The 16,107-nt window shown below is 44.3% G+C and overlaps 1 protein-coding gene across 4 annotated transcripts in view; it reads left to right on the forward strand.

Annotated features, from left to right (window-relative positions):
- NCOA2 (nuclear receptor coactivator 2) overlaps positions 1–16,107 on the forward strand; it is a 181,738-nt gene that overhangs the window by 77,675 nt on the left and 87,956 nt on the right. For 3 of the 4 annotated variants that reach the window (XM_077270626.1, XM_077270630.1, XM_077270627.1), the window contains one exon: positions 13,915–13,989. The gene's annotated coding sequence lies outside the window, so the exon portion shown is untranslated. Of the gene's footprint in view, positions 1–7,826; positions 8,217–13,914; positions 13,990–16,107 lie in introns of those variants that run through there. The other variant, XM_077270628.1, reaches the window with a different exon arrangement.

A 16,107-nucleotide genomic window follows, 5' to 3' on the forward strand; every position in this document is an offset into this window, starting at 1 on the left:
ACCATACAAGTCTATGGGTCCCTGAAAAGCCCATTGATTATTTTTGTGTACGTGAAAAAACGTGTGCGTCTGAATGAGGCCTTACAGAAACAGTTAATGGAACTTACCACCAACCAGGGTGGTTGCTAGGCTTTCCTTCTCCACCAGCAAAGATTTACTTTCTTACATTCTATGTTTTAAAAGTTTTCTTTTTTTTTTTTCCTTCCATAGGTTATTCCATAGGTTTGTCCTGTAAATAAATACATAAATCAACCTTACTTGCCTTCTGTAGTACTTCCACTGCCTTCATTCTTCTGCAAGTCAAAAATACTCTGCGTGTGCACTCTGCATGACACATCAGATTTCTCATTCACTTTGCTGGCATCAGGATTGCTACAGGTTTTGCTAGCAAATCTGCATGGCAAAAATGCACCAAATCTGCAACGTGTGCACATGCCCTAATGTTGCACAGCTTTTTTTTTTTTGTGAGTCACGTGCAATTTAACATTTACAGCACCCAACACACTGATAGAAAAAAAAAAATTGCTGACTTGCAAAATGAGACGCTACCACAAATCCCTGACTTCACGCTGTAGTAGTTCCTTGTATCTTGCAGTTTTAAAACCAGCAATTCAGCAGATTTGCATATTGTTTTGTGTCGGTCATGTCTCATCATGTTCCGTGCGGTAATGTGGCCATATCTGCATTACTGATACTATGAGCTTGTGATCTGATTGTCGTGTGACCAGAGCTACCGTTTAGCCCTGATATTAACAAGATTTAAAATGCGCAAAATAACCGGCTCACAGATTTTATGATGTGAATTAAAACATTTTTTGTACATGACAGTGAGTGAAGTTGGTGACTTAAGAGCCGTTAATAAGTTCTATGACTTTTTTGCGTAGCGTTTTACTGCGGCATCCATTGGTCTGTAGGTTGTCAGGGCCGGTTCTAGAGCATTTCACTCCTGGGTGCCGTCATACACCTCATAATCCGCAGCACTAATTCCATTTGTGGTCGTCGGTAAATGATGATTGAGCATTAGTTATGCATCGATGGAAACTTTTTATGTCTCGTATTATAAAAACCATCAAATATAAGTGGGATTAAACTCTTCTTTATTCCACGCGGATGCCATCCGGAGTGTGTGCTTGGGTGGGATGATAGAAGATGCCCTATTCACAGATATTTCCTACCGAGAACTCTGCACAGAATCCTTAACATGTGAAAAGGGTTCTTACGGGCGATTGTACCTATGTGATATAGTAGGTTGATGCTGGATGTTGGTGAACATACCCTCAGGGTATTCGCACTCCGCACGGTGGTGGCAACGGAAGATCTGTTGCACCATCTGACTGGGGTTGTGGTTTATGAAGATAAGTAGAGGACTTGGGAAGGTGGTCACGTCTGGAGGACACGTGGTGGTCCTTGTTGGGATGCTGTAGGGCAGTGTTGGGCTGTCCATATCACCTGAAGGGCTGCCATGTAATACGTTGTTTATCCCTGTGGTCGGGAGATATTGGCTATATATTTCATTATTTCACAATGGGTTAATGTGCTTATTACAAGCTATCCGTTTTGGCCCAGCTCCAGGCTTCTCCCTCTTCTTGCCCTAGGCTCAGCAGACTTCCTGTGGTCAGCCGTGAATTAGACTGGTTTCTGAGTGACTCTCTATGATACTAATATGAGGATTGGGTGAGACATTCATGGCGCTGAGCACACCCTCCAATTTGGATACCTTTGTAATAACCTGGCCGTTTTAATGTAGCATCCCTTGGGTGTGAATACCACGCTCACACCCTCTGATTTGTTTGTTAAGGAGCAGGGAGAGGTTGCGGAGTTGATAGAAAGTCATTGTTTTCTCCTGGTAAGTAGACCGGTGTGTTTGTGTGTCATTTCTTGATGTCGTTTGTTGTAGCTAGTAAATATATTCTCAGCATCCTCTTAAAGGGACCCTGTCTGACAACCCTGACCGCGTGAAGTAGTGACAGACGATTTCAGCACTCTGTCACTGATCTGCATATATGTTTTAGTTTTGTCAAACTGACAGGTTTCTCCGCCATGTCGGGCCTGTGACCTAGAAGTCCGAGTATTGTGAGGTGCTGGCTCCTGTCGCCTGGCTACAGAGGAATGGGAAGAAAGCTGTCGATCAGCGGTGGTGGGGCCGGGGTCAGCCTGCCTCTCATGGGTACGCTGGACTCCTGGATCTGCTCCTCTACGGATAATCTAAAGGTTTACCGAATGATACCTCTTCACACACGAGTGACAGCGCTGTGATCGGGCGTGTGTCACTACTTCATGCCAACAAATGGTCCGACGGGTTCTTTTTAAGGTTCTGATGAGATTTAGTGTGTACTGACTGACGACTCCAGCGGCTACCATAGCGTTACTGCCCTGGAGCACATTGGGGTGCGTTCACACACAATGTTTTCTCAGACCCATAGAGCCGCACAGATCTATCCACACACCCGTGAATCTGAGAATGAAACGTGGAGCATGTTCTACTCTGACACAATTTTTAGGACTAGAATTGGAGGCTCTCAGTGAGTCCTTGTGCTGTCTGATAAAAAAATGGGTCAGCACATCGACATTCATGCGGATGTGTGGATGCACCCTGACCATTGACCCCTCCGGTGCATTTAGACAAGTAGGTAATCGGCCGGTGATGAGCTGAAGAACGAGAAAAACGCTGGTGATTCGGATCTTTACGGTGCATAAAGAAAAGACCCTGCTCTATTGGCAGCACATTGCATTGTGTACACAGAGAATGTGCTGCCGATCACCTGATACTGTAGGGGACAGAGCGATCACATCCGTGATCCGCACCCAAGATGGTCGCACGGCCTGTGTAATGATGGGAAGGATGGCCATTTGTGCATTGACAGACTTACAGTAAAATATATGAAAATGAGGCAAAAAAATAAGTTAGTGGAAAATTTGGGCCAGAAGATTTACTGTTAAATCGTCAGCGGACTCCCCTCAAGTGCGCACTTTGGCAGACATTACTCTCCTGGCTGCAGTTTCTTGCACACCTTGTTTGCGACCCACAAAAATTATGGTTCAATAAAATAAAGGAATCGCACACGAAAACAATCTTATTCCCAAGTATTTTTTTATTTATTATAGTAAAGGACATTTTCTATATTTTTGTCTACGTTTAGGATGTCATGACCCAATTTCTAATTGATGCATATTATTATTATACAGGGTGTTTACCTTTATGACGTAACAGGTCAGTGGGAATAAATGGTGCCGAGAGCACATCGTGGCTGCAGTGTCACTCGCACCAGTCTCACTAGATCACACTCGGCCATAATTTGGAGGAGGAAGAAATTATCCATGATGAGCTGGATGATGAAAGTAACAAGTCTGTGTGAATTAATTGCATTATGTGCACAGGATCCGTACGGCTTATCCACTGCCATCTTCATGTTTTTACATTTTGGAAAAACTTTTTTACATTCTTTCTGAAGCTTTATCACGTGGGGATCCTAGTTAATGATAAACTTACCTGGAGCAGCCAGTGCCAGGCAGCAGCTGCCAAGGCAAACAGGATCATGGGGTGCATTAAAAGAGGTCTGGATACACATGATGAGAGCATTATACTGCCTCTGTACAAATCCCTAGTTAGACCGCACATGGAGTACTGTGTCCAGTTTTGGGCACCGGTGCTCAGGAAGGATATAATGGAACTAGAGAGAGTACAAAGGAGGGCAACAAAGTTAATAAAGGGGATGGGAGAACTACAATACCCAGATAGATTAGCGAAATTAGGATTATTTAGTCTAGAAAAAAGACGACTGAGGGGCGATCTAATAACCATGTATAAGTATATAAGGGGACAATACAAATATCTCGCTGAGGATCTGTTTATACCAAGGAAGGTGACGGGCACAAGGGGGCATTCTTTGCGTCTGGAGGAGAGAAGGTTTTTCCACCAACATAGAAGAGGATTCTTTACTGTTAGGGCAGTGAGAATCTGGAATTGCTTGCCTGAGGAGGTGGTGATGGCGAACTCAGTCGAGGGGTTCAAGAGAGGCCTGGATGTCTTCCTGGAGCAGAACAATATTGTATCATACAATTATTAGGTTCTGTAGAAGGATGTAGATCTGGGGATTTATTATGATGGAATATAGGAATATAGGCTGAACTGGATGGACAAATGTCTTTTTTCGGCCTTACTAACTATGTTACTATGTTACTATGTGTCCTTCAGATAAGGATTACCACTCGTTGCACTTTCTATCCAATGAATTTGACACTTTGGGGGTGTTGGATTAGGTCGTCAGATAAAGATGGGTAACTATTGTTTTGCTAAGCACAACTACTGCATACAACGGGCAAAAAAATGGAATTTAGTGTAATGTAGGATGGAGGAAGTTCTGTCACTAATTTGAAATCCTCAAATAAAATAGTATGCGGCAGCGCTATAGCATGCAAACGTGATATACTGTATATGAAATTTGATCCTACGTTCCCATATAAATGAAGGCTCTAGCCCAAGAGAGAATTCCCATAGGCAGGTTCCCAACAACGAGAATCGCCTTAGGCTACTTTCACACTAGTGTTAACTGCAATCCGTCACAATGCGTCGTTTTGCAGAAAAAACGCATCCTGCAAAAGTGCTTGCAGGATGTGTTTTTCCCCCATAGACTAACATTAAGCGACGTATTGCGACGGATTGACACACGTCGCAACCGTCGTGCAACGGTTGCGCCGTGTTGTGGCGGACCGTCGGCACAAAAAACGCTACATGTAATGTTTTTTTGCCGCCGACGGTCCGCTTTTTCCGACCGCGCATGCGCGGCCGGAACTCCGCCCCCACTTCCCCGCACCTCACAATGGGGCAGCGGATGCGCTGGAAAAATGCATCCGCTGCCCCCGTTGTGTGGCGCAGAGAACGCTAGCGCCGGTAACCTCGGCCCGACGCACCGCGACAGGCCGAGCCCGACGCTAGTGAAAGTAGCCTTATCGTGGCTGCTGGGTACATATCAATTGGCCAATTTATGCACGAAGTATTCTCAATTTTTCTAATTTTCCAGAGCAGTAATGCAATTCAGATTTCATATTTTTCATGTTTACATGCTATAGCGCTACAGAGTGCTACTTTATTTGTTGGATATATATAGAGATGGCTACTCTTAGTAAGCACCTGTTCACACCTGATTTCTGTTTGGAAGTGACAGTCAGCCTTTTAATATTTGCAGATTATCTGTACAGTTTTCTAGTGTCATTTTTACAATTTAATATTATGCTGTGCTTATTTAGCGCCATCATATTCTTCAGCGCTTTACGGACATTGTTACTGTTCCCAATGGGGCTCACAATCTAAATTCCCTATCAGGATATCTTTGAAATGTGGGAGGAAACCAGTGAATCCAGAGGAAACCCACCAAATGTGGGGAGAACATACAAACTCCACGCAGATATTGTCCTTGCAGCCATCTGAACCCAGGACTCCAATGCTGCATAACAGCGGTGCTAACCACTGAGCCACCATGCAATGATATTGTAGTGGTGTGTATAGGATTTCCACATTTGGTCCACAGTGAAAATTCAACATAGAAATGTACCTGATTCAGACCACCATATTTAACGCATGTTTTTTGCTCGTAGTTTTCATGGATAAAACATGTACTCATCATACGACTATGGACCTGTTCACACGTATGTGTGTTTTTGCAAACCAAGAGTTTGCAAGAAAAAAAGATACTTACTAATGAAAGCCCCTGAAACGCTCTGTTCACTGCTGTTCATTGATAGTTTGCAAGGAGGATCTTCAGAATCCTCCGTGTTTATACATGGGTAGGTTTTGAACACATGGCATCTTTTAGATGCCGATGCAGCCTCTAAGTTTTCCCAGGCGTTATCGCTTTAAGGAAAATGCCATGTTTTCCTGACGCAGCTTCGCCAGCGGTTGTTTTCCTGACGCAGCTTCGCCAGCGGTTGTTTTCATGATGCAGCTTCGCCAGCGGTTGTTTTCCTGATACAGCTTCGCCAGCGGTTGTTTTCATGATGCAGCTTCGCCAGCGGTTGTTTTCATGATGCAGCTTTGCCAGCGGTTGTTTTCCTGACAGTTTCGCTGGTGGGTTTTTGCCAGCTTTTGTTTCCACTGCGGATTTCTGAATTGCACTGTGGGTCCATCTCTGCTGCGGATATCTGAATTGCACTGCGGGTCCGTCTCTGCTGTGGATTTCTCAATTGCACTGCAGGTCCGTCTCTGCTGCAGATTTCTGAATTGCACTGCGGGTCCGTCTCTGCTGCGGATTTCTGAATTGCACTGCAGGTCCGTCTCTGCTGCAGATTTCTGAATTGCACTGCGGGTCCGTCTCTGCTGCGGATTTCTGAATTGCACTGCGGGTCCGTCTCTGCTGCGGATTTCTGAATTGCACTGTGGGTCCATCTCTGCTGCGGATATCTGAATTGCACTGCGGGTCTGTTTCTGCTGCAGATTTCTGAATTGCACTGCGGGTCCGTCTCTGCTGTGGATTTCTGAATTGCACTGCAGGTCCGTCTCTGCTGCAGATTTCTGAATTGCACTGCGGGTCCGTCTCTGCTGCGGATTTCTGAATTGCACTGCGGGTCCGTCTCTGCTGCGGATTTCTGAATTGCACTGTGGGTCCATCTCTGCTGCGGATATCTGAATTGCACTGTGGGTCCGTTTCTGCTGCGGATTTCTGAATTGCACTGCGGGCCCGTCTCTGCTGTGGATTTCTGAATTGCACTGCAGGTCCGTCTCTGCTGCAGATTTCTGAATTGCACTGCGGGTCCGTCTCTGCTGCGGATTTCTGAATTGCACTGCGGGTCCGTTTCTGCTGTGGATTTCTGAATTGCACTGCGGGTCCGTTTCTGCTGTGGATTTCTGAATTGCACTGGGTGTCCGTCTCTGCTGTGGATTTCTGAGTTGCACTGCTGGTCAGTTTCTGCTGTGGATTTCTGAATTGCACTGCGGGTCCTTTTCTGCTGTGGATTTCTGAATTGCACTGCGGGTCCGTCTCTGCTGCGGATTTCTGAATTGCACTGTGTGTCCATCTCTGCTGTGGATTTCTGAATTGCACTGCGGGTCCGTCTCTGCTGCGGATTTCTATATTGCACTTCGGGTCCGTTTCTGCTGCGGATTTCTGAATTGCACTGCAGGTCCGTCTATGCTGCGGATTTCTATATTGCACTTCGGGTCCGTTTCTGCTGCGGATTTCTGAATTGCACTGCGGGTCCGTCTCTGCTGCGGATTTCTATATTGCACTTCGGGTCCGTCTCTGCTGCGTATTTCTGAATTGCACTGCGGGTCCGTTTCTGCTATAGTGGGCACGAGTCTATTAATCCCATCTACGTTGCTGGAATGGTAAAATGCTGCGTTCTTGTGCAGCGACCATACACCTCATCGTGGGAACGTAACCTTGGGGTTAATTTATTCGCCGCTTGTGGATTCACTCATATCTCAGAAATCAGTGCACCTGCTGGCGATACGGCCTCCTCCAAATGTAAGCAGTGCGTTTACGGTGATGGAGATTTCTGCCCTGTGTGAACATGTTCTGCTAAATAATATATTTGTTTCTTCTTTTCCCATAGAGTATTCTACCGATAGATACATTTTCACTTTCGCCTGGCAGAAGATTGCAGTACATGGCATCCGCTCTGTAGTCCAGCCTTTGTAACATATTTAATGGGCGGAAAACGGTGTAAAGTGTTCCCAGCCCCTTGGTGTGTGTGAGCTGCGTTTACCAACTTGTTTGCTGTGGGGCTGGCCTGATTACATAAGACAGCAGCAGCTCTGTGGTGCCTCCTCCCCACCCCCAGCCCTTCCTCCAGTGCCTGCACCCTGTAATGGGAATCTGGAGGCAGATGTCGGAGGTGGGGCCCATGCCTCCCAATCAGCTCAGGCACACTGGCACATTAGCTCAGAGCGGAAAGAGCATTTCTTTTATTTTATGTATCATTAATTAATCAGTGTCCAGAGTGAGCAGGCATATATGTGTGCACTGGGAGGCAGAAGCACTGCTGCGCCATGTAACATGCCAGCAGCAGGGTGGTGTGTGAATACATCCCTATGGGGCTGTAACCGGTGTGTGGCTGCATTCAGCCCAACTCTGCTCCAATCCTCTTAGCTTCTCCCCCTCAATCTGCTTCTTAGCTCAGTCTCCCTGCCAGGGTCTGTAATAAAGATGCTAGCCATGAAGATGGAGCGTTTCTCCCATGCAAGGCATAAGTGGACCCCGGCTGACAAACAGTCATAAAAGGTAGGTTGTCGTCCCATCAGCATATGATGGAGCCATGAGGCTGGTGCTGGCCTGCAGGCTGTATAATGACTGGTCTGCTGGGGAAAGCATCATCCTGGCCCGGCTGCTGCCTCTGCACGGAAGCCGACCGTGAAAGTGTTATTATGGGGATTTCACCCAGAGAAATGTTTGCTTGGGGTCCGGAGACTGGAGAGAAGATGCTAGTGCAGGGATGTGGGCAGTGTATGGCAAGAAAGGGGAGAAATGTGCTCCCAGTGGGCACCACAGCTGGGAATCAGGCCCTAGTCACATTTTGCCTACTTTGTTTCCCAACTTTTGATGTACTATATGTATATAAAGGGATGAACGTTACTTCTATGTATTAATGGAAATATAGCGGCACTAGTCCCATGTGCAGGAGGGTGCAAGTCCCCGGACCGCAGATCAGTGGTCCCGGGAATAAATCCCAGAATAACATATATATATTTACATTTGCTTAGAGCCTGTTCACATACTACTTTTGTTGCTTTTTTTAATGCACGGTACATGCAGGCTGTGGCCAGAAATTGCGGCACGTTTTGGTTGCATTTTTAAGGTTTTCTTTTACGTGTGTTTCTTAATGCTAAACCTTTTAGATCACTAGGGAAAAACTACAGTAAAAATGTTGAAATTGACATAGTGCATTTATTTTCATTTTTAAAAAAATATGTATCACAATCAAAATCCTCAGGAAGAAACATGCTACTTTTTTGTATTTTCTGGTTGTGAAAATGAGTGACCAATCCCTTATCCGATCTTTTGGCTGCCATGAAGCTGATAATTGGCCATATATTAAAAGCCACCAATGATCTCATTTTTTGCTTCCAGCACAATTGATACATGATTACGTAAAGTGGCCTTCTCATGCCGGAGCTAGGGAATTAGATATTGCTTCTTTGGGAGCAAAATTAACAAACGCTTAATGAAGTCTCCTCCTGCCATATGGTCGTTTCCCCCCTTCATCTGTCAGAGTAAATCCTGTTAGTCTGGTTGCCACGTTATAGGCATGGCTGTGGCTTGTGTTGTGAAGGTTCTTCCTGTGTCCTCGTCGCTCACGACTTGGATCCTGGCTCTTACGTAATGTTCTAGTGTTTATCTCGCGGCTCTTATTCTGTTACCTTGGCTACCTGTTCTGTGTCTGTATGTCGGCTGGTAAAGCATGGCTGTCGCTCACTGACCTGACCATATACATTGTATGTATCTGCTGTGTAACACCAGAACATATATACTCCACCATCAGCTGTGCAAACCTAAGGGCTGGGAAGAAAATGCCTGGAAATGTCGTACTGTAGTTATTAGTCCGGGGGCGCTCCTTTTATCACAGCGCCTGAAAATCCGTTTGTGTGAACTTGGCCTAAGGGCTCATTCACAATTCTTTTTTTTCACGTACGACTTCTATCCGTGTTTTTCACAGACAGACTATACCAGATTATACTCGTGTGCTCTGGGGCTTTTTGCCTGACCGATTATGTATTGATATATTTTTTTTGTGGATGGAGCAGTGCAATTCAAGGCTATGGGCCCCAAAAAAAAAAAAAATAATAAAAAAAAAATGACTACACCCGAGTGCCCTCCTTGTGCTGAACGTTTCCCCCCTACTTTTTACTTTTAGGTTGGAGAAAGTAGAGAAACTTTTTTTTTTTTTTTTTTTTTTTCCTCATCCGAAAAAACTCCTGAAACGTGAACCAAATCCACTGATAAAACTAGAACCGTTTTCCTTGTATGTGAAAGGAAATCGGCGTCTGGTTTTGCCCTAGGGCCGCTCTGCCATCTTGTTTTTAAGAATAGACATGAGTATTGTTATAAGAGCAAATTAGTTGTTTAACTGATGCAGACGGAAGCAAGGGGTCAATGATGGGCCCCATAATAATCAGCGGGGGCCCCTCTGCTTTTGCTTCCTTCAGTTATGTAACGGATCTATTATTTACATGAATTCTTTTAGTTGCAGACAAACAGAATGTCTACTCGCGGGTGTGAACATGAACTCACGTGCGCAGTGTGCATTATTACACACATTTGTTAGGTATATTGTCACCCTTACGCTAGGCTCCTTCACTTGGAGTACCTGCACACAGTAAGAATTTGTAGCAGACTTTTCTGGGGGGGGAAAAAAAAGCAAAAAACCTCTCTTGGCAGGAAAAATGCTGCTTAAAATACGTGCATTTTTTTATGCATGTTTTTCATTCATTTGAATGGCTGCTCATCTGCAAAGAAAAAAATCTGCAGCCTATGCCTGAGGTTTAGAAATCTCAGTCACTTTGCTGGTACAGTAACATGCTGTTTTGTTTTTTTTTCCCTGCAAAAACTGAGTGCTACTTTGGGGTTTGTCAGAGTCCTTTTTTTTTTTTTCATGGATTCCGATGTAAGATTTATCAGAATCCACGAAATTCCGATTGAGACCCCCGATAGAGCCAGTCACTATTATGAGGGGGATGGAACCACTTCGGACACTGGCCTCCATCCTGGCACTGTTCATCTTTTTCAGACGTGCAGAAAAACATGGAGGATTTTTTTTCTTTCTGCATGTCTGAATAAGGCGGACATTGTCAGACGGTGTCCAAACTGACTCCTTGTGCCTCAGAATAGTGAGTGGCTTTGTCGGCTGAGTTTTCTATTGTAATCCAGTTTTTTCAGAAACCCCAGGGTATTACTCAGTGGAAGCACTGTGTGTGAACAGAGCCTTACACAGGTCTGTAAGAAGACATAAACTTGTACATGTGCCATAAACGATGGCACTACTAGTGTGCACAAACATGATGGTCCCATCCTTGTGGTATCACTGTCACCACTGACAATCAGCGATGATAAGAATACAGGAATTCTATCTACAGGTGGGCTCACAAGTATGTGGGCAGTGACTGAATATTTTAAGTAATATCTTTTACCTAATTAATCTGACCAAGATGGTGGCCAGTGCCAAACAAGCCATGGCTAGGTGCCGGAGGATGTGACGAGAGAAGAACCCCATTATGGACTATGCCGATCTGCTGCCTCTTTCTCACAACCTGGCCGCTGGGAAACGTCTCCTGGCACATAATTTACGAGTATTTTTATCTCTGCAGAATACATACATATAAAGTGAACCTATGTACATTGTCCCGTCGATTATCGCTATCTGGGGATCTACACATAAATGTTTTTCTTTCAATATTGACTTTCTGTTTATCCTCCTGCTTTTTCTATGCAGGGAGTGAGTGGAGTGTGGCGCTCGCCGTCTTCTGCTGGATGCCGAGCTTTCGTGTAGTGTTTGTGTTCTATTTCTGTCCTCCAGCCGGCTGAATATATTTATTTTCATCTGTTTGCCGAATAAAGAAAAAAGTGTGCGTTTCTTCTCCGGGGAAGTGATTGTTTTTCCTGCCCTCCTAATGTACTTGTCTATTATCTCCACACTACAGTGGAATAATTGACAAGCGCCGCGCACTCGACGATCAGAGTGCAGATAAATTCTCCAGACCTGTCGGGGATTAGACTATGGAGTGGTCCTAGAATGATAACTAGAGAAGATTTGGCGCTCAGGACTCTCGACAGGCGGCATGGGAAAAATTATTTCAGCCATAGAGGAGGCTATATTGACTGACACAAGGAATGAATGAATTGATTTTCAGCATTTGGCGAAAGAAGACCAGTGATTGGGCTAAATTTACATGCAGTAATGGCGCACTCAGAAGCCGTATAAATCGGAGCGAGATCGGTACACAGGGCACGGACTGGCTGTCGCCTCTTACTACCGGAGTGTGACAGTGACATAGAAGTACATGAAGCGGTCACACTCCGGTCTGGAGGGCTGCCGGACAGTCCGTGCACTGTGTCACGATCATGCTCCAATTTATACGGCCTTAAAATATAACAGGGTGGAATCTGCCTAAATCTTTGTATTTTACTTGCGAATTTTAATTGTGGATTTTGGTCCAGACTTGCTAGCACATTTGATTACAATCAAATCTATTGTGAAAGTCTGCAGCCATGTCACCGCTATGTGTGAATCCAGCCTTACGTTTTGCATTATGTTTTGTGAAAATGAACTTCGCAAATAGATTTTCCAAAAAAAGCTAGATTCCCACATTGCTGTACAGCGGCCTGTACAAATCTAGAGCATAGGGTTTATCTTAGCCCAGAATTGGCAAATGGCCGTCACTGGGCACTCGTTATATTAATACGTGACGTTCTGCCATAAACAGGTAAGATGGGAATACCCCTTTAATGAGACATAAAATAAGGCACATGGTAGATGTCCAAATTACAGGAGACTACTGAATAGTATGGCAATCAGTTGAGGTCTCTAAGGCTTGGTTCACATTTAGCCGTGTATGTGTCCAACCAGTGGTATATAGAGGTTTTCTATTAATATGGTATTTAACCCCATTGGTTTTCTCTAGGTAAAACTAATTGATTCCGCTTTACTTGCACTCCATTGCTCCAGCAATGCCTCTCTGCCGCCATTCTGGTTCTTTGATGGCAGTGAATGTGACCGCTGCAGCATATCACTTGGCTGACTACTTTGGCATCAGTTGAACTTATAGTGATTGGCTGCAGCAGTCATGTTTGTTGAGATCATGATGTCACCGCTGCAGCCTGTCAATAAAAACTAGGAAGCAGCAGAGAGGCATCATTGTAGTGGTGGGGGAGTATAGCTAATGTTATTATTTACAGCAAACTGAAGGTTAAAAGCTGAATTCATGAAAAGCCAGGTTCTGCTGCCCCATCTGAGAGCAGCATAATGTAGATGCAGGGACACTTAGGGTATGTGCACATGCTGCGGATTTTGCTGCGGATCCGCAGCAGTTTCCAATGCGTTTACAGTACAGTGTAAACCTATGGGAAACGCAATCCGCACTGCCCATGCTGCGGAAAAAAAACGTGCGGAAACGCAGCGGTTTACATTCCGCAGCATGTCAATTCTTTGTGCGGAATCCGCAGCGGTTTTACACCTGCTCCATAATAGAAAACCGCAGGGGTAAAACCGCAGTGGAATCCGCACAAAAACCTTGGTAAATCCGCAGGAAAACCGCAGTGTTTTTGGCCTGCGGATCGCTGCGGAAAAATCCGCAGTGGACCATTATACGTGTGCACATACCCTTACTGGGCTGCTTGCTGCAGTTTTGACTTAAGCTTTTATCTACTGAAGAGCTAACCAGTCCTCTGAATGCTGAGCTCTTTATAAACCCACCCCCACCACTGATTGGAGGTGTACACTGTGCATAGGCAGAAAGCCAGCAATTAGTAGTGGGGGCGGGATTATACACAAATCATGAATATGGAGGACTATATGGCAGCATGTTTACATTATGCTGCTCTCAAATCTGGTGGTAAAAACCTGGTTATCTTTTAATACTTAGCTACAGAATTTTGCACTTTGTGTACTGGTTCATTGTCCTGTAAAAAGTTGTAATGTTTTTTTCATCCTGCTCAAGGAGACTTCTATCGTTACATCTCATTGGACACAGAACTGATCTCATAGCAAACTTCAGGATTTTTTTCTGACTCAAATTCCCCAAACACATGGACATGTGAGCAGTTCCATAGAATATAATGGATACATGTTCTACCTGTGAAGACCACACATCTAGCACATATGTGAAAAATAGGCTCCTGAATGAGGCCATGCATACTACATTTACTACTAGATTGTCACAAGTTTACAACATTGTATTTCATTAACTTTTTTTTTCTTTCTTTCTAGGAAATAATGTCCAGATTTAGCAGTTTCTACGATTTTAGACCCGCATTTCAGGAGATGGTTCCAGTCTAACTAAAGGTACGTGAAATGTAAATGGCTGTCCGCTACAGGAATATACGCTCCGATACATCAAGAGGATGCAAATGCAGAACGCTATGTGGGTTATTTGTCCTTATGCAGATCTACTTCTCGCCTTTGTCAGACTTGCAGCATCTTTTGATAATCTGTTTGGAATTGGAAACACAGAAGCCACCATTGCTTATTATTATATCCCCTTCTTATGATATTGCATTGCAAGCAATTCAGGAACTCCTGTTTTCTTAAAAGATGAGTCTGTGATGGTCATAGATCAAATTCTAACCATAGAAAGCAGGTACAGTGTAGACCAACAAAGTTGAGCCATCCTGCCTGGCAGTGCCTACTCTTGATATGACTATGGGCATTTAAAGGGGCTATCCATCACCTGTCAGGTCCGCATTTGGATGGGGGAGGCACTGTTGACCTGGCAGCAGTGGCCACCACCACTATACCTGCTGACCATGCGCCAGACCTGGCAAGCACCTCTTGTTCCAATGTCAGCAGTACCACTTTGCTCCCAAAATGAGAGGATCTAGATGACCCCTTTAATTCTCTTGCAGGAATATTAGTATGCTATGTGAAATAGTCAAAAAGCAGGGTGCTGGAGAGACTTGTGGAGTGGCACAGGTTATCTTTTGTTGTGAAGCGATCCACCACTAAGTCAGCTAGGAGGTAAATCTCACACATGGTCAATTTGTTGTAGTCATTTCTGTGATTAAAAATTATTTCCATACATCTGAACAGTGTTGTTTACCCAGCATGTGCATTTTTTCTTTTCTGCAAGTCCATTCACATGAATGGGACAATTGCAGAAATGTTTGCAGCAAATGTACTGTAATGATATATTCTTAGTTTGAGTGGAACCCACCCAAACAAGCCCAAAAAATTAAAACCCATTTTCTTCATTTAGGATATTTAGTGGAAGTGAATCTTGTCCTACAAAATGCAGAAGAGAACATTCCTGATCTAAAATCTTAACACATATCTAAGCTTTTTTACGTAATGAAATTAAGGTATTACATGATGGAATAAGAGTAAAAATGTAAGCAAGGATTTTCCATCTTGATTGCTTTGGTTTCTTGCCATGTACACTTTGCAAAAGGACAAAACTACATCTGATTTAATAATGAGAAATAATATGTGACTGCATATACATGTGGCCATGTATAGTAGAGTATTTATTGTTTACGTTGATCAGAATCTTGGATGATGTTTTGGAGAAAGAATAGTATTATCTAAACATGTGCTACTTGTTGTTGTCGGCAGAGAGATCTTTTTTTTTTCCCCTAATTGTATTCCCCTCTTCTTTGTTTTGTCACTTCCTTTCTATTCCTTAATTTACAGTTAAAAAAAAAAAGTAAAGGACATTTAAAATAATAAAATAAAGTCTCATCACAATTAGCGTTATTCATGTAAAGTTTAGTGGGCAATAGCATCTGTGGGCAAAAACGGAAAAATTCACCTTTAGGATAGTTAAACGATACTCCACAAGCTGGTTTAACTGGCCTCATCTGGAGGCCTAAATTGTTTCTGGAAATGTTCCCACTGATGATTTCGCACCGGGTTCCCATCGAAACTTGCAGTGCTCTCTGAGAGAGGCAGCGGGGCTTCCGGACGCTCTCCGGTCCACGGGGCGTGCGGCGTTACTCGCCCTACACCCGTGCTGAAGTCTGTACAGGCAATGACTGTGGAATAGCGCCGTCACAAGCCACTTGGGAGGATGCATAGGAATTTCTGCAATCCACTGCTGCATGTATATACCACAGGGGCAAGTTACTAATCCTCTGCAGTGTAATCTTAAGACCCATTATACATCCTTAAAGATATTCTCCACCACAGGACAGCCTCAGCTTAATCAATTCAGGACTCCAGAGAATAAGAACTCCAGTGATGTTGGTGCTCCTGTTCCCAAAGAGTGACGTGACTTGTTGTGCTCACACTGCAGCCAATGAGCGGTCACTCGTCAGCTGCAGCCTTTTACTATTTTGTCAGAACTGATGTTTGACCTGACAAAGTAGAGATGAGCTGCAGCTGACGAGCGACTGATCATTGACTGCACCTTGCACACGACACATCAAGTCATGTCACACTCCGAGAACAGCGGCGCTGCACAACCCC

The sequence above is a fragment of the Ranitomeya variabilis genome, chromosome 6, assembly GCF_051348905.1.
Source record: "Ranitomeya variabilis isolate aRanVar5 chromosome 6, aRanVar5.hap1, whole genome shotgun sequence".
Classification (NCBI taxonomy): Eukaryota; Metazoa; Chordata; class Amphibia; order Anura; family Dendrobatidae; genus Ranitomeya; species Ranitomeya variabilis.